Below are 19,694 nucleotides of genomic sequence, written 5' to 3' on the forward strand. Positions count from 1 at the left end.
CTTTACTTGAATGAAACTTAACTTTTTCATTTCTAACTAGTGCAGTGACTTGGCTTATGAGATGTGTGTGGTTTTTTCAGTGTAGAAATTTGTCTTCTTAGCTTCCTCACAACATGATAAAACAGAAATTCAAAACAAAGCAAACCCAAACCCTAAATCTATATAGAAAATCCTCAAAGAAAATGCCCACGTCCATCTCCCAAGATAGTAATATGTCATCATATCTCAGGATCAGTGTTACCTACCAAGTGCTAGAACTTTCCCCATTAATGTTGTCCTTTCAGTACTCACAACTAACTGCCTTTCTTGTTTGCAAAATTATACTTTTGCCAAATTTAGACTGATAGCTTGAGGAAAACTCTTTGAAATTTCAGAGCTAGTTTATTAGTATGTGCTTGGGTACAGTTAATACCTTTTGCCTTTCTTGACCCATTTCCATATGTTCATTGTTTGATTATTTATCTTTTGGTTGGTCCCGATACCCAGGAAAATGGCCTTTCTCAGAATCCTGTCTTATATTTTAATCCATTTTAGCACTTTAATTCTATGATTTTTTTATACAGATTATACCGATAATTATATCCACAGTAAGAGAAAAGGGAGTTCATTTCATTTTGATATTTTTCAACTCTATGGAATTGGTTTTTTTTTAATTTTGAAACAAATTATATACAATATTTTTAGAGTTAATTATAAATATATATAAATATAGAGCTAATTTAATAACTTGTGAGTATAAAATGCTTCCTCTGCAACTTTTTTTGGTAATAACAATCTTTGAAATATTAAATTTCAATTAGTTTATTCAGATTAGTTTTTGATTTAAATAGTTTCAAATATTTATTTCAAAGCCTACAATTTATTTAATAGGCTAACTTTCTAGTTTTCCATAGTTTAATAAAAACAGCTAAAATTTGAAATCAGACGAAATCGTCTTTATGATGTCATTATAATTAAACATTATAGTTTTAAAAATTGGCTGACCTTCATAATGAGGGTCAATGATAAGAATCAGAAAGGTTCTCCCCCTCCCCCCCTCAGTTTTTGCTGTTTTTTGATACTTATCCTACCTTGTCACACCATGGGTATTTTAAAATATTTTTTCAGCCATAAATAAATTTCATACATAGAAAATGATACAATGTGAATTAGATTCAACTGTGTAATCTAACTGAATTCATAGCATTATGGATTTTGAGCTTGCACTACTTATTTTACAAATGTAGGAACTGAGGCGCAAGTAGAGAATATAGGATTTGAACCCAACTTCTGAGTCCACTGACATTTAACTGACTACTACTTAAGCTAATTCAGCCTTTATTTCCTCCTCATTTGTAAAATCGAGATGATATTAACTTAACTCACTGGATTGCCATGAAGATCAAAAGACAATTGTATAAAGAGCTTGGCCGACTTTAAAGGGCTAATAATATTCCACCTTTAGAGCAAATTGAAAGAGAAGTAAACCCCTGATATTGAAAGGTTTTCCCGCTTTATATTATAGGAAAGATGTGTTTGTCAGAATCCCGGCCTGCATTCCTAGATCAAACTTTTAAAGAATTTGTATTCTTCAACATTTCTTTTTTTTCCCCCCCTCTGGTAATTGAACTTTATTTTTTTTTAATTTTTTTTAATAACTTTTTATTGATAGAACTCATGCAGGGTAATTTTTTACAACATTATCCCTTGCATTCACTTCTGTTCCGATTTTTCCCCTCCCTCCCTCCCTCCACCCCCTCCCCCAGATGGCAAGCAATCCTTTACATGTTGAATAGGTTACAGTCTATCCTGGATACAATATACGTGTGCAGAACCGAACAGTTTTCTTGTTGCCCAGGGAGAATTGAATTCGGAAGGTATAAATAATCCGGGAAGAAAAGCAAAAATGCAAGCAGTTTATATTCATCTCCCAGTGTTATTTCTTTGGGTGTAGCTGCTTCTGCCCATCTTTGATTATTTGAAACTGAATTAGCTCTCTTTATGGAAGAGATCCACTTCCATCAGAATACATCCTCAAACAGTATCATTGTTGAGGTATATAATGATCTCCTGGTTTTGCTCATTTCACTTAGCATCAGTTCATGTAAGTCTCGCCAGTCCTCTCTGTATTCATCCTGCTGGTCATTCCTTACAGAACAATAATATTCCATAACATTCATATACCACAATTTACTCAACCATTCTCCAATTGATGGGCATCCATTCATTTTCCAGCTTCTAGCCACTACAAACAGGGCTGCCACAAACATTTTAGCACATACAGGTCCCTTTCCCTTCTTTAGTATCTCTTTGGGGTATAAGCCCAGTAGAGACACTGCTGGATATTCTTCAACATTTTCAAAGTTCCTTTCTAACATCAATTCCTTTGTGCTAGGTTGTTTGTCAGTTAGATGCAATGTTGTCATTGAATATTTTTGTCTTTGAATTTTCAATTTCAGCAATTTATGTTTGTGTCCATTAGCAGACAACAAAATTCTTTTTTTTCCCTTCCTTCCTTCTCTTCTTCCTTCCTTCCTTCCTTCTGTCTCCTTCCTTCCTTCTTCTCAATCTCTCTTCCTCCTTCCTTCTTTCCTCCCTTCCTCCCTCCTTCCCTCTCTCCTTCTTTGCTCCCTCTATCCTTCCTTTCCCTTTCCCTTTCCCTTTTTTTTCCCTTCCCTCCACCCTTCCTTGCTCCCTCCATCCTTCCTTCCTTCCATCCTTCCTTCTTTTCTTCCTCTTCTCCTTCTTTCATTTCTGCTTTTAATCCCTTCCCTTCTTCCCTTTGGTAACTTAACCCCTTTTCAATTGCAATCTTCAGTTGCAGTTTTTGTAATTGAGATTGCATAACAGTTAATCTCTTTTAAGGGCCTAGTTGCAGATAGAATATTGGGGAGGGAAAGACAGGCTAACACTGGGAAATGATAGTTGAGAAATATCTTGATATGCATTGAAAAATCATTGAAAAGGTATGTTTTTTTCTTTTCTTTTCTTTCTTTCTTTTTTTTTTTTGAAAAGGTGTATTTTAGGAGTGATCAGTATCTGAAAAAACTGTGAAGAATGAAGGAGATGAATAACAGCATCTCCCAGTTTGAACTATTTTAAACAAAAATGTGGTGGTATAAAACGACTATGAAGATTCTGTGAGAGGCAAGCAGCCTTTGGCAGTTTCTTTTATTTATTGAAGAGAAGAGAGAAATATTAAAAGGCATTGTAGAGATTCTTTGGATAATTTGAGAGTGAATTTCCAGATATGTGAAGAGTTAGCTACTGATTTTTATTTGGGGAGTGATATTGGTGATAGCCAAAATATTGTAAATAGTTTGTGTGTTTGTATCTCTTCATTTATTGTCCTAGTTTTAAAATTATGTATAATAAATTTTATGTTAATTTAAATAAATATGTATTTAGAATATTAATATGAAAAGAAATTTCTCTGGTTTATTGAATAATACATAATGAATTGGAGTGGGGCTTGAGCTAATTAGTTAATTGTTGAGATGTTATAGATTTTTTTTTTAATGAAAAGTAATTTATCCATCATACTTTTCAGATCATTATGGAACTTGGAAATTAATAAAGTAAATATGTAGCAATGAATTAAATGGCAGGTTGAAAATGAGTGACCTATGAGTATGTGTGTTCCAGATTGCAGATAGATCATGTAATTTCACTCCTACTTTTACCTGCTTTGTTAAGAAATTATCTAATTTCTTATCTAAATTATCTAATCTAATAGCTGTTTTTAATTTAAATGTATAATTTCCTTCTACCTGCTTTCACAAAATAGTTGTTTTACCATATTTGACTTTAGTTTCATTTGGCATTTTTCTTATTTTGAGCCCTTTTTTCTTCAAGAAATGGGCTTCCTGACTTTATGCTACTTTTTGGTAAGGATTCTATTGAACTGTTGGCTCATGATCATATTTATCATTGTTACAGATGTTTCAACATGAAAATTATTAGCAATTATCAATGAAAAATAAAAGTTCCAAAAACATTCACAGTATTTTGACTCACAAACTTGGTCATTTTATTCTAATACTGATATATGAGGGTAGTAGTATGACAAATAGAATACATAGTCTGTCACATGTTGGAATAATGTATATTTTAGAAAAAAGTTACTTTTTAGACTCTCAGAAATGGAAAAAAAAAGTTATAAAAAATAATTTTTGACCTGAACCTTTTCATTTGAATATAAGGTGACCAATCAAGCTGTATCTTCATTGTTTTTTGTTGATTACCTTTGAGACTGATATGTCACTGGTTTGAAATGGCTTTCCTCCCCTCCCCCCCACCCACAAGTACTTCATTTGAAGGTTTTAAATGAATTGCACATTTTCTCCCGGACCCACATTTCCAATATAAAGCTGTCTTTAATTATATCCTGAAATAATGCTAGTTATGTGTTGAATAGTTTTTTCTTGGGTCCTGTAATTTTCTATTTCAGCAGTATTTATTAGATTAATCTGGTATTGGATTGCAGTAAACAATTTGACCAAGAACCATATGTTTTCTTTGTTTCTTTAGCACAAATACAATGGGTTAAGTAATTATGCAGTGGTTCTCATGTAAATATACAATGCATCTCTAATAACTAAGTTCTTTTTACTGTGGAAAACATTGCAGCACTAGTGAACATTTCCTTCTTTCTGTCTTCCATTCCACCATTCTTTTTTTAAAGCTTTTGAATATGTGAAAACTATTTACAATATAATTGCATAAATATATCCTTATACTCATGGTGGTCTTATATAAAGTCTTTGAGAAATTTTCCTTTTTCCTAACCACCTTGTTTCATGCAATTTTTTGAGGTTTCAATTTATTTCATATTCTTTGCCAAAAAAAAGTTAATTGGATGATGGCGGGCTCTTTTGATACTATCAACAATTAATCAGTACTTTTCCGATAACAATATTTATATGAGTTTTGAGTATTGGGAGATTTTTGTTCTGATACTAAATTGTAAATCAGAACTTCTCTAGTTAAGAGGTATTGATAAAAAAAATTTTTGACCTGAACCTTTTCATTTGAATATAAGGTGACCAATCAAGCTGTATCTTCATTGTTTTTTGTTGATTACCTTTGAGACTGATATGTCACTGGTTTGAAATGGCTTTCCTCCCCTCCCCCCCACCCACAAGTACTTCATTTGAAGGTTTTAAATGAATTGCACATTTTCTCCCGGACCCACATTTCCAATATAAAGCTGTCTTTAATTATATCCTGAAATAATGCTAGTTATGTGTTGAATAGTTTTTTCTTGGGTCCTGTAATTTTCTATTTCAGCAGTATTTATTAGATTAATCTGGTATTGGATTGCAGTAAACAATTTGACCAAGAACCATATGTTTTCTTTGTTTCTTTAGCACAAATACAATGGGTTAAGTAATTATGCAGTGGTTCTCATGTAAATATACAATGCATCTCTAATAACTAAGTTCTTTTTACTGTGGAAAACATTGCAGCACTAGTGAACATTTCCTTCTTTCTGTCTTCCATTCCACCATTCTTTTTTTAAAGCTTTTGAATATGTGAAAACTATTTACAATATAATTGCATAAATATATCCTTATACTCATGGTGGTCTTATATAAAGTCTTTGAGAAATTTTCCTTTTTCCTAACCACCTTGTTTCATGCAATTTTTTGAGGTTTCAATTTATTTCATATTCTTTGCCAAAAAAAAGTTAATTGGATGATGGCGGGCTCTTTTGATACTATCAACAATTAATCAGTACTTTTCCGATAACATAACAATATTTATATGAGTTTTGAGTATTGGGAGATTTTTGTTCTGATACTAAATTGTAAATCAGAACTTCTCTAGTTAAGAGGTATTGATAAAAAAAATTTGTAAAACTAATAATTTAAAAAACTTTTCTTAAGTTTATTAACTTAATAATTAAGTTTATTACTAAAAAGACCAGTGATATAGTAGATAAAAAGTTGATGTTGAAGCTGTGAAGATTTGGGTTCAAGTTCCACTCTGATACATATTAGCTCCGTGATCCTGGGCAATTCATTGATCCCTTTGATGTTTTAGACAACTCTTTTAGAATCTATAAACTGCAGAAAAGGTGATGAATTGTCTTCATTGGCTGTGGGGATTTCCTTTCTTGAAAGTACCTTCTGCCGATGGAAATATAAATTGTAAATTAGACTATCCTAGTCTAAGTTGAAAAATTGTTAAACATTATGAAATAGGGCTTTGAAAAAAAACATTGTTCCTTATCATAAAAATTATCAAAAAAAAGTTGTAACTTCATTTCTTAGATTTTTATCTTGATGCTTAGCAATTTCTCTTTGCCATTAATTTTGATAGTCGCATATTAACATTGGCTTTATTTTTGATTTGCAACTTTAATGCAAATCTCTTATGAAATAATTTCTAGAGCTTTCTAGATTTTTTTTTTATAAGAACATATACCCTCCAGTATTTTTGTATCTGTATCAAATGCTTTTTTGATAGAATGGAGTTTCAATATTGGACAGTTTCTCAAATATCTGTTTGATATAAATAATAAATATTATTTTTAATAGACCTGCTCACTGAACCTAACTCTGAGAGCCTCAATTTATTTAGCATAGTAGTAGTCCACCAAATAATAAATATTTATTGATCATAAGGAGTTCTTTTTTAAAACATTAGCTACTTCATATTTCTTAATATGCAGTTTAATATGTTAGTCCTCTTATTAAGTTGTCCTTTTATGACTAAAGTATAATACAGTGTCCTTCTTAGATCTCTCTACTTATAGATTCCACTTAATAGAAGGATATAATTTCATACTGGAATTTCATGGAAAGAAATGAAAAATTGGGCCTTTTTTTTGTTTGTTTGTTTGTTTACAGTAAGTTAATTTTTAAGCTGTTTCCAGATCAGTGTTTTTTCCAGCATGATATTTCATATGGTTTTCTATTTTTTAATTTTTTGGCTGATGCAGCCTGGGCCAGACTTCACTTTTCTCTCCCCTAGGTGCCACAGATCTTTCTTCTTGACTTTCTAAGTTTTTTTGACTAGAAAATTGTTTTACTCATCTTTTGTGTGTTCTAATGCTTTGAAATTTGTTTATTGTCACTATTTAGAGGACTTTGGAGAGATTTGGGACAATGCTCATGTGAGTCCCTTGTCTTTACTCTGTCAACGTGGCTCCACCTAGGAAAGTTTGCTGTTAAATCTTGAGGAGACAGTGGAAAAGGACTTTTGATCAGAAGATGATATAGACACAAAATTTATTTAACTTTATTTAAGAAAGCACTAAGAGAGGGAATATGTAAGGGAAAGTTAAGAAGAAAAAAAGACCCTATATTATTTTTTTCCCCATTTCCAAGAAGAGTTGGGAAGGAATGTGTCTGAAATTGAGTCTGGAGACTCTAGAAGTGAGTTAACATCTACAACAGCTTAATGTTGTAGATGCTGTAGAAGCTAAACAGGTGGTAAGGAGACTTTTTGAAACCTGAATGAAAGAGAAAGACCATTTTGTGTGTTAGACCACTTGAGAAAATAGATTGACAGTAGATAATATAATTTGTATGCTACCTAATTTTAAATATGGCCATACTTATAATTGATAGAACACTGTACGTGAGATTTGCTGGTTATTTAACCTTTATTCATTGAAAACCAGTTTTTAATTTTTAACTTTGTATCAAGATTAAATACATATGCATACCTTTTTTTAGCCTCCTTAGTGTTTTCTGTCTCTTTTTCTTAATTTTATTTTTGTTCTGTATCTGTGTTTTAATTCATTCTTAGAACTCTTAATGGGGAAATAATCTTTTATTGATGTATAGTGACAATTCTCTAAGGAGTCTCAAAGATTCTTTCTTCCCTTCTCCTCCATCTCCATATCTATCACAATATTATTCATTCATGAAACCTTTCTTATACCCCCTTTCCCTCAAATGGGAACTTGTGCTGGCCTCTCGACTTCCCCTCTCCGTGGCATCGGTTTTATTATTTCAGTTAATTTTATTAATTATCTCACTTTTGTTAATTTATTTGAATGCATGTTGTTTCCCTTACTTGAATAAGGACAGAGACTATTTTTTGTTTGTTTATAATGTACATTGTAACTTTTTGCCTTTACAAAGTCCCTCATATGTGACCTCTTTTCCTTATTCATATGATTGCCAAAAGTCCCTCATATATGACCTCTTTTCCTTATTCATATGATTGCCATTTCGAGTGCAAGTCCTTATCTGCTCAACCCTAGACTATTTAATAGCTTTCTGATTGGTCCTCCCAACGTAAGTATCTCCTCATTCTAATTCATTCTTTGCTTAGCTGCCAAATCAGTATTCTTAAATTGCAAGTTTGACCATGTCACTCACTCATTAGATTCAAGTGGCTCATTTTTCTCCTAGGATTACATATAAAATCTTCTGTTTTACTTTTAAAGCCTTTCACTAGGGGTAGCTAGGTGAGTGAGCAATTATAGCGCTGGTTCCAGAGTCAGGAGTAGCTGAATTCAAATGTGCCTTCAAACACTTATTAGCTATATGACCCTGGGCAAGTCACTTAATGTAATGGGCTGAGGCTTGAGTTGATGCACTGAGGCCCCAAGCACGTGAGGCTAAATAGTAATTGGACTATACTCTGTTAATATATATGCTTGGAGAAAGAATGGCCCCTGCCCACTTTTTGTGCAAGTCCTGATGTGATGTATTGAAAATGACGATTTTGGTGGGTGGAGGCAGCGGAGTGGAAAGGGAAGCGGAAAGAGAGATTGCTGGTGTCTTGTCACAGCTGCTTGCATTGCTATCACGACCGCGCCTCACCTCTGATCCCCCTCTGCTGGCTGGTTTCCCATCGCAGCTGCCCATTTTGCTATCGCAATCCTTCTTCACCTCTACTGAGAATAAAGATGGAAGATTTTCCCCTTAATCTGAATTCCTGACTCCAACTGATTTTAAATACACGGTCATCACAACTTAACCCTGATTACATCTAGTGTACACTGCTCACTCTCTCTCCATTTCCCCCAATAAAAAGCTTTTTCCCACCTGCATCTTCTATTTATTTGCTTGGATGGAGAGACCTTGACCTTGTTGCTGTGCCTTAGCTATGATACCTTTTGACTAATATTTTTTATCCTTAAACCGAACTCCCTTTTTCTTATTCCTCATGTGTCTCATTAATAACTTGTATATTGGCAATATCCCATGGTTATTTTATGATAAATACTGATTTTTAGAGCACTTCTGAAATAATCAGGGCTTAAATAACATTTAAGAAGATAATGATTTATTTAGGCAACTTTTGTTGTTGTTGTTGTTTTTAATTAAAGTTTTTTATTTTTGAAATATATACATGGAACTTTAACATATTTAACATGTATTGGTCTTCCTGCCATCTAGGGGAGGGGATGGGGGGAAGGAGGGGAAAAATTGGAACAAAAGGTTTGGCAATTGTCAATGCTATAAAATTACCCATGCATATAACTTGTAAATAAAAAGCTATAATTTAAAAAAAGAGAGAGAGAGAGAGCAGTTATACAAAAAAAGAAAGAAAGAAAGAAATACATGGATAATTTTCAATATTCACTCCTATAAAACCTTGTATTCTAATTTTTCTTCCTTTCCCCCATCCCCTCCCCTTGACAACAAGAGATCCAATATCTGTTAAACATGTACAATTCTTCTATACATATTTCTTACAAATATGCTGCACAAGAAAAATCAGATCAAAAAGAAAAAAAATGAGAAAGAAAACAAAATGCAAGCAAACAACAATAAAAAGAGTGGGAATACTATGTTATGGTCCACACTCAATTCCCACAGTACTTTCTCTGGGTGCAGATGGCTCTTTTCATCACAAGACCATTGGAATTGGCCTGAGTCATCTCATTGTTGAAAAATGCCACATCCATCAGAATTGATCATCGTATAACCTTCTTGTTGCCGTGCACAGTGATCTCCTGGTTCTGCTCATATCACTCAGCATGAGTTCATGTAAGTCTCTCCAAGCTCTCTGTATTTATCCTCCTGATCATTTCTTACAGAACAATAAAATTCCATAATATTCATATACCGTCACTTATTCAGCCATTCTCCAACTGATGGGTATCCACTCAGTTTCCAGTTCCTTGCCACTACAAAAAGGGCTGCCACAAACATGTGGGTGTCTTTCCCTCTTTTATGATCTTTTTGGGATATAGACCTAATATAGGTACTTTTGGATCAAAGGCTAATGCACAGTCTGATAGCCCTTTGAGCATAGTTCCAAACTGCTCTCCAGAATGGTTGGATCCATTCACCATTCCACCAACAATGTACCACTGTCCCAGGTTTCCCACATCCCCTCTAACAATCATCATTATCTTTTCTTATCATCCTACTTGGACAACTTTTAAAGGAATATGTCAATTCTATAACTATCTCCTGACTCTGTATATACAAGTAGGTCATGCCTGAAACAATACAACTTGAAGATATCCATTCACATATGTTCAATGGAAAATGACATGAGGTTGGGGATTCTGCTTTCTTCTCTCTCTATTTCCAGATCCTTATAATAAAGGATATAAAAAAGAATAGAGAAAATTATAACAACTTCAGAGGCCATTTAGTCCTGGAAACATGACAAAGAATTTGGTGAAATTTCACGTTTTACTGGAAAGAACTTTGAAGCGAGTGGATATTGTTTGAAATACTTCTGTGATTTTGAACAACTTGTTATTTGAGGCACTTGTAAAAATGTTAAATAGCACAGGGACAAGCATGGATTATTAGGCTTATTGATCACTCTAGTGACCTTCCTGTAAATTGATATAAAACTTCATTTATTCTTAAGGTTCTTGAGGTCAGAGCTTATTTTGTTTTTTCCCTTGTACCTAGCTTGTGGTTGCCTTGCACATAGTAGGGTGTTGCCAGTTGTTGTTTATGGATTCTTTTAGTCATTCAATCAGTCAGGAAATCTATATTCATCCTACTTGGCTTTCCTCTATTTCTCCATCTTGCCCAGAAGGATAAACGTTTTTGAACACATGAAAGTTTTTCAACACATCAATGAGACAAGCTCCAAGTAGATATAGAAAGGGAGATGATAGGGTCAGATGTGCAAGAGAGGCTATTTTTCTTAGCAAGGATAACATCTCATCATTTGGAACTGTTGCAAGGGAGATGAGAAGTGAAGATATAATCCAGTTTTCAGGTAATTAGAAAACTCAGAAGTTTTGTAACTAGTATGGGACAAAATATCTGGCTGATATTAGAAGACACACTTACTTGGTTTCTTATGTTTTGACTGCTGTTATGAATAAGTTCCCCACCTGTAGAAGCTCAGGTGACTTGCTCCAGCAGGTCTTGTAAGGAATGAATGGTGTACTTTCATTCTGGGACTAGTCTCTTAGAGGCTTCCCTCCCTATGCTTTCCCCCAAATTGATTTGAATTACAGATCCAGTCAACTGGTTTTGAGTCTTTCAGCAACATTGAGAAGGCCTTGATGATGGGGTTGACCAAGGATTTAAGATTGGTAGTTTGAATATTGAAAGGCAAAGGCAAGGGAGTAAAAGATTAAAGGTGGAAGACAGTAACCGGTAAAGTATAGGTTCAACATTGAGGGAAAAAAAGTCATCATCATAGATGAACTTGGAGATGTGGGAAGAATTGAAGATTTGGATCATGGTCAAGACACAAATATTTATTAAACATCTGCTAGGTGCCATGTCCTATGCTAAGAGCATAGGCTTTTAAATAATTCACAGTTTAATGGAGAAAAAAAGCAGAAAACTATGTACAAATAAGATATTTACAGGATAAATAGGAAACAAACTCACAGGAAAGGCACAGGAACACATTTGGGAATGATGCAAGGGAAAAAGTGGATATTGCAACTTTAAATTGTTCTTTTTCCTTTTACTCAGTCTTTTTGCTTTTAATGAATTTGAAAGACCTGGGACAGCCAATTCTAAGGGAAATAGGAGTACTCTAATTTAGGTACTTCTAAATTAGTTGTTTTATTTATCATTTTATAACTCAGTTTCTTGGAATATTCCTTTATTTTGGGAAACGTTTTATTCTGACTTACTAAGGTGTGATATGAAGTAAAGGTATTTTATTGTTGTTTTTGAGTAATGTGTAACTCTTTCTGACCCCAAATGGGGTTTTCTCAGCAGAGATACTGGAATGTTTCCCATTTACTTCAGTTCATTTTATAGATGAGGAAACTAAGGTAAACAATTAAGTGACTTGTCCTGGGTCACATACTAAGTGTCTGAAGTTGTTTATGAAGTTAAATAAATGAGCTTTTCTGAGTCTAAGCCTGGCACTCTATCCACTGAGCCACCTAGAATAGGTACATATTATTTTTGTTACCATATCAGATTTCTGGGCTACAATTCATGTCATTTATTCATTTGTTCATTCATTTATTTATATGTTTTGTCTGGTCATTTTGGATCTGACAGATGTCCTAAATTTCTCTATCAGAAAAACATGGCACTAACATATAGCTAATTAAGCCTAAAGAGCTGTTTTTGAAGGTTTTCTTCTGCTTTGAATAGTAATTCCCAGATGTCAGTTAATAAAGCCTTTATCTTATTTATTTGAACATGGTTGAGGTTGAATTGCTAAACATCATTGATGATGTATCTTTTATTGTAGTAAGCTTCTGATATTTCTAACTGACTTTTATTTCTGTTTTATATTAAGTGCAGGCTCATTCTTTTAAACTTTGAAATATAATGTTTTTCTACTTGAGAGTTTTTAGCTCAGAAAACATTTTAGGAACTCTTCTGTGTAGGCACATTATAAAAATGTTGATCAGGAAGAGTTAACAAGCTTCTTTTCAGTGTTTTCTTTTTCTTTTTCTTTTTTTTTTTTTTTACAAACCACCTGTTGCCTTATGTGCATAAGTGTATAAATTTGAACAAAGTGCTCATCACTTGTCAGCCTTCTGTGGCAGCATAAAAATTACTTATGGTGCTTGCTTTGCAAGAAGTTCTTTTGTGTTTGTGACACTAGCTTTGTTTTATACAATTAAAGTATTACACGCTAGAATAATCTAAATTGCAACCACTAAATGGTGATGTAGTTTTTTTTTTTTTTTTCATGGAGCAGAATTTGTTTACTGATTATATACAGCTATTGACTACTATTTAACATGACAAGTTGTTTTTTCTCCATTTTGTTGGCTGGTGTGAAGAGTAATTTTTATGTTTGTTACAGAGTTTTTAAAAATAAAATTACAAAATTTTCTCTTATTAAAAAGTAAGTTAGGGGGAAAAGAAAAGTAGAAAATTTCACTTGAGGAATAATTGTATCTTTTTTAAATTTGGGTTTTGAGAAAAATTTAACTTTGTGAAATTATACGATCCATCCTGGTTAAGAAATGATTCTGTTTCATTGCTTGTTCTATTTTGTTATTAAAAGAGAACAAAGTATTAAAATGGTTGATTAAACCTAGAGATTTATTTCTAAAGAATTTAGAATATTTTGTAAGTTTTAAACCTAAACTTCACTGTAATTTTTGTCATCTTTATCAACTCCAAAAAAATTGATCATTTCATTTCTTAAATCTTGTTGAATTCATTTTGATTTATTTATATCTGTTAACAGTGTTAATGTATAGTTTTTAAATGAATTCTCTTTCAGATGTTTCTTCAGTGAACAGGTTTCACTGCCAATGGAATGGAATTGCCCTTTTAAGCAAATTAATTTCATGTTTTATTTAAAAAATCACTTTTGAAATATTGTCAAGTTTTTAGTTTGATATCATCTAAAGGGTAAAATACAATAAGGGAATATTTAGCCAAGGTTGCCAGACTAATAATACTGGAAGAATTTACTATCCAAACCACATAGTAGGTTGCTCACTGAAATTCTATAAGACTAAAGTGATAAAAAGCAGGAAAAATACACATAAAAATCTTTTTTCAATTGTCTTTCAGAATCTAACACTAAATGAAAGCTTTACATGTTCATGAACAAAACCTAGACTTGCTTTTCTTTTATATGCTTGGTGTGATGTGGTGATAATATATTAGACCTCAGTATAGGGAATAAGTGATTAGATGCGTCATAACATTGAACATCTGCCTCCAAGGGCTTTCAGGGAGGGTTTGAGTTCCAATGGTGATGTTACTAATCAGTACATCTGTCCTTGAGGCTTTTAGTGGGAGCAGTGATAGTTTTCTATTTTGGAATCATCATTATCTGAAGATGTTTATTTTGTATTTTACTTAGGCAACTGGAAAACTTATGCTTGTGGTAACTAAAAGGAGAATACTTACCCAAAAAAAGTTTTTGGTGTTGGCCTTAAATGAATGCTGTGAATTCTAATTTAACTTCAAATTGAGAATGCTTTAAAAAAAAAAAAAGTGGTCTTTTGTATTTTTAAATTAGAGAACCTGATGTGCATAGAGGTTCCCTTGCTAACCTTAATTATGTTCAACAGGAAGGAATCCAAATGAAGGCTGAAGCACTGCAGGATTTTGATAGGATACTGTGCTGGATTTACTATACTGTGCATTATGGGTTCTTACTGTCTAGGAAAGATGCAATAATTATGTTTACTTTGTGTATGGATGTATGTGGGGGTATGGTGGTTGGGTGTAGGTGTGGGGATGTGTGTGGGTGGATGTCTGTAGAGTGTGCGATGAGTGTGTCTGTCCATGTGCATATATGCATGCTTATATTCTATCAGAAAGTAGAGCAGATAACTATGTAGAGAACGTCGTGATATGTCTGATTTTTAAATCTTTGTAATTGACAAATTACAAAAGAAATAAAAAAATTTTTCACTAAGTATTATATTTGTACGGAGAATGGTAATCAATAGCTTCTTAGAAAAAGTACTGCTGAAAAAAAAGGTAAGACCACTTTTAGCATTGTTTTCAACTTTTGTACAAGTCAAAAGCTAAACTGAGTTGTAGTTGAATATATTATATAAATTGAAATATTAGAATTTTCTTCAAAATGCTTTATAATTGTAAAGAAACGTAAAAAAGAATGTTTTGGGTTCCCCCAACATAGAGAGAAAAAGATTAATATTGAAGATTATGCTTCATATCTTTCATTCCCGTGTAAGGTACTGCTTCTTTTCTGTGTGAATGGGATTAAAAGAATAACATTTCTTTAAGGAAAACTGATAAATTCTACTTATGGAGAAACAATCCCGTGTATAAAGTATTGAGAAGAGATACTGGCTTTTCTGAGGACTGAATTGAGAACTGCTTCAAGTAAATACACTGTGAAAACTTACTTGAACACAAAGCAATAAAGGGCATTATTCTATAAATGATATTACTTTGCATTGTTCTTCAAAAGAAGAAAAAAATCAAAACATTACTATTGTATGGGAAAACATTACCAGTATGTTACTTGTTTTAGAGGTTTGAAGTTTAGCTCATGAAATTATAAATCTGTAACTGTTTTGGCATTATATTTTGCATTCGTACTTGAAAGAAAGATGGATTTTTTTTTAGGTAGTTAAGGCATTAGGCAGTAGGGAAAAAACATAAGAAGCTAGTAGTACTCTTCAGCTACTTCTCTGGTGACTCACTAATTGAAAGGGAAACATTACTTTGCTGATTGGCCGAAGAAAGGCTAGAGCAGCTGCTGGAATTTCATTGACTGAGATGGCCTCTGCCTCAGTATACTGAATATTTAGCTCCCTGACACATTCTTATAAAACCTGAGAGAGCATAGTCACTCAGAAGTGCCTGTGTTGCCCTCCACTAACCTTATCTGTTGTATGATAGGGAGAAACAGGAAAAGACCGGCTTCCAATCAGTTTTGCAGTGAGAAGTGACTTGGAGTTATTTGGGCAAAGAAGAATCTCTTGCCTTTTACAGGTCTGAGGAGTTTGATTGTTTTCTTAGGCTTAAATAAACTACTTTATTCCTGAAAGGATGAAACCAGCTCAAGACCTTGCTGAGGAGAAAGTATGACATGGCACAGGCGGGTACTTTAGCAAAGAAGTCCATTTATTGATCTGAGGTTAAGGATTTTTATATCTTTAGACATAGCCATAACAAGCAACTTTGTATGAAAACGTCCCTGGCAATTTTCTAGGTTTATTGTTATCAAAAAAGATAATTCAGTTCTCAAGAGACAGTGGAGGATTGATGAGCCAACATTCCTGAGTTTACACAGCCTTCAGCTTCAAGACAAACAACAGGGAACACCTGGCCTGACGCCTTTAACTCCTCAGAGCTGGCCCTCAACAAAAGGGTATCATTCATTTTTTTCATCATCTTTCTTCAGTGGTTGTCAGGGAAAAGGATCTTATTGCCTCTTTGTTGGCTTAAGGGAAAGAAGAGGAAAGGTGTTGCATTGTTGAAGAGGAGTAAAAACCAAAAGGGTCCAGATAGTACCTGAAGATACCAAGGACAATAAGATCTGCAATCTAGAGGTGTGGGTCTGCTTATGCACATGAGTTTCCTCATTCTCTACAAAATTTAAGTCTGTACCCACCTTTTTCTAATGTGTAGGAGAATGGCCCAGGTTCAAAATAAAAATAAAAATATTTTTATTTTTCTTGCTTTTATCATCTGTTGAGCATAATTTTCATTATTCTTACTTTTGCCTTTTTTTATGTGTGTGTATAACAAGGAAGTTTTGATTATTGCTTTTGCTTTAACTTTTGGTAGATATTTCATATTTAAGAGTTAATTCTGGGGGCAGCCAAGTAACGCAGTGGTTAGAGCATTAGCCCTGAAGTCAGGAAGACTGAAGTTCACATGTTGCTCCAGATGCTTATTAGCGTATGTGAACTTGGGCAAATCACTTACCCCTCAATTGCTTTATTCTCCACCCCTCCCAACAACAACAAAAAAGCTAATAAATACTCTCTCATGGTGACTGATTTGAAAAATTGAGAAAAATGTTGGTGGGGGCTTAGGAACTATAGTGGTGAATAATGGAGTCCCCAAACATACTGGACTACGTCTGTTCTCTGAGAATAGAGAGATATTAGTAGATAGGATGCTAGACCATAAGTCAGGAAGACTCATCTTTCTGAATTCAGATACCTCCTTACATACCTCTTAGCTGTATGATCCTGGCTAATTCACTTAGTCTGATAGCATCTGGGTAAAATACAAAAATACAGTAAAGGAATATTTAACCAAGATTTCCAGATCTTAATTCTGTTTGCCTCAGTGGAAAATGAAATGGCTAACCCCTCCAGTGTCTTTGCCAAGAGAATTCCAAGTAGGGCCATGAAGAGTTGGACATAACTGAAATGACTAAGCAACAATATCAGATAGTATTGTCTTCTGTCTTGGAAATCTAGCCCTGCCAGTGTGAGTGTAGACTGAGAGAATCAGCCCAAATTAGCCAAAGAGAATCAGAAGGTGTGAGATAATGGTATCACTGTATTTCTGCTAACTTGTAGATTTCACAAGGATGAATGTTAGTCATGAGAATATTGAATGTTAGAAACATTATATATGTATATATACATATATATATATATATCCACTTGATATGTGGCTAGCTGATTTATTTTTTATGGAAAATAGTAGTGATAATTTTTGTGAGGTGTCAAAATTTAATGAGAAATTTAATGCTAAATTTTAAGGCAAGAAAATCCTAAACTTTCAGCTAATGTTGTCTATATCCTTGCTTTGGTTAACAAGGATTTATAAAGTGCTGTATGACAGTGTTTCCTTGTCTATATTAAATGCTATTAAAAGAAAAATTAAGAATAATTCCTGTCCTCAAGAAGTCTGCATTCTTAATGTGGAGACAACATTCATATACATAGATACAAGGTAATTTTTGAGGGGGTAGCATTAGCAGCTAAGAGGACTAGGAAAAAAAATGCTTTTATTGAGTTGAATCTTGAAAGGAGGCCAAAGATTCTAAGAATATTAAATAAGAAAGGCAAAGAGTTCTTGGCTATGGGATAGCCAATGCAAAGTTTCATGTGTGAGGAATTAAGTGAATTAGTATTCTTTTAAATTTTTTTTAATTTTTTATTTTAATAGCCTTTTATTTACAGGTTATATGTATGGGTGACTTTACAGCATTGACAATTGCCAAACCTCTTGTTCCAATTTTTTCCCCTCCTTCTCCCCACCCCCTCTCCCAGATGGCAGGATGACCAATACATGCTAAATATATTAAAGTATAAATTAGATACACAATAAGTATACATGACCAAACCGTTATTTTGTTGTACAAAAAGAATCGGACTCTGAAATATTGTACAATTAGCCTGTGAAGGAAATCCAAAATGCAGGCAGGCAAAAATATAGGGATTGGGAATTCAATGTAATAGTTCTTAGTCATCTTCTAGAGTTCTTTCACTGGCTGTAGCTGGTTCAGTTCATTACTGCCCTATTGGAACTGATTTGGTTCATCTCATTGCTGAGGATGGCCAGGTGCATCAGAATTGGTCATTATACAATATTGTTGTTGAAATATATAATGATCTCCTGGTCCTGCTCGTTTCACTCAGCATTAGTTCATGTAAGTCTCTTCAGGCCTTTCTGAAATCATCCTGTTGGTCATTTCTTACCGAACAATAATATTCCATAATATTCATATACCACAACTTATTCAGCCATTCTCAATTGATGGGCATCTACTCAGTTTCCAGTTTCTGGCTACTACAAAGAGGGCTGCCACAAACATTCTTGCACATACAGGTCCCTTTCCCTTCTTTATAATCTCTTTGGGGTATAAGCCCAGTAGTAACATTACTGGATCAAAGGGTATGCACAGTTTGATAACTTTTTGAGCATAGTTCCAAATTGCTCTCCAGAATGGTTGGATGTGTGAATTAGTAATCTTAATAAGTCCGTAACTTATGGATGGGAGTAAGGTAAAGGAAGACCAGCAATGTAAACTTAAATGTCAGAGAAGTTTGTACTTGTTCTTAGGGTAATAAAGTGCTTATTATATTAGTATTTATTATGTGCATTATAATAGTGTTTTATGTATGCATGTGTGTGTGCACATTCTATGGGAAGGATGAACTGGAATGGGGAGACCAAATGGAGGTTCTTGTTGTGCAGTAATAGAAGTAAGAGTCAATAGGGCTTGAATGATGGAGATAGTTTTGTGAGTGGAGAACAGGGACTGAGGAATGGCTAGATAGATATGAGGAGAAGCAAGAGAATGTTTCATGAAAACTTAGAAGTTATTTAGGAAGAGCAGCTCATTCAGTAGTGTCCGATGCTGTGGAGATGTCATTAGAAAGAATCTTGAGAAAAGGCCATTACGTTTAATAATTAAGAAATCATTGGAAACATTAGAGCAGTTTCATTTGAATGACAGAATTGGGAAAAGAAGACAGGAGGCTAATGTGATCAGGGATATAGTTGGACATGTTAATTTAGACTTTAGTGAAAAAAATTTCAAAAAAATTATAACTTTATCCCCTCAATCTCAGATTTAAAACTACAAAGAGCTTAAGAGGGATAGAGGAGAATCTGAGAAAATTTTACAGTACTATCATGAATGATTCCAGTGAGGCTGAAATATATGGCTCACAAAGAAAGTAACATAATCACGCAGGGATTTTTCTGAAGTACTAAGATTTTAAGAGAGAATGTAAGCAAAAGATGGGAAAAAAAGGCATGAAACCAAGAAAGGAATAAAGCAACAACTGCCTGAGAAAGAAAAAGGAATTGTTTAAAGAGACTGATGTACTTACAGATGAATCTCAATCATAAAATTTTTAGTAGATGAAGACAGAGAAGATGGAACTAGGACAGAGAGTAGAAGATGAAGGAGGAGGAACTTGGGGAGTACAGTTG

General features: G+C 33.7%; 1 protein-coding gene across 1 annotated transcript in view; it reads left to right on the forward strand.

Annotated features, from left to right (window-relative positions):
- The window catches only part of OLA1 (Obg like ATPase 1), a 234,796-nt gene that overhangs the window by 49,252 nt on the left and 165,850 nt on the right, over positions 1-19,694 (forward strand). The gene's annotated exons all lie outside the window — the stretch shown is intronic.

The sequence above is a fragment of the Antechinus flavipes genome, chromosome 3 (genome assembly GCF_016432865.1).
Source record: "Antechinus flavipes isolate AdamAnt ecotype Samford, QLD, Australia chromosome 3, AdamAnt_v2, whole genome shotgun sequence".
In the NCBI taxonomy this organism is placed as follows: domain Eukaryota; kingdom Metazoa; phylum Chordata; class Mammalia; order Dasyuromorphia; family Dasyuridae; genus Antechinus; species Antechinus flavipes.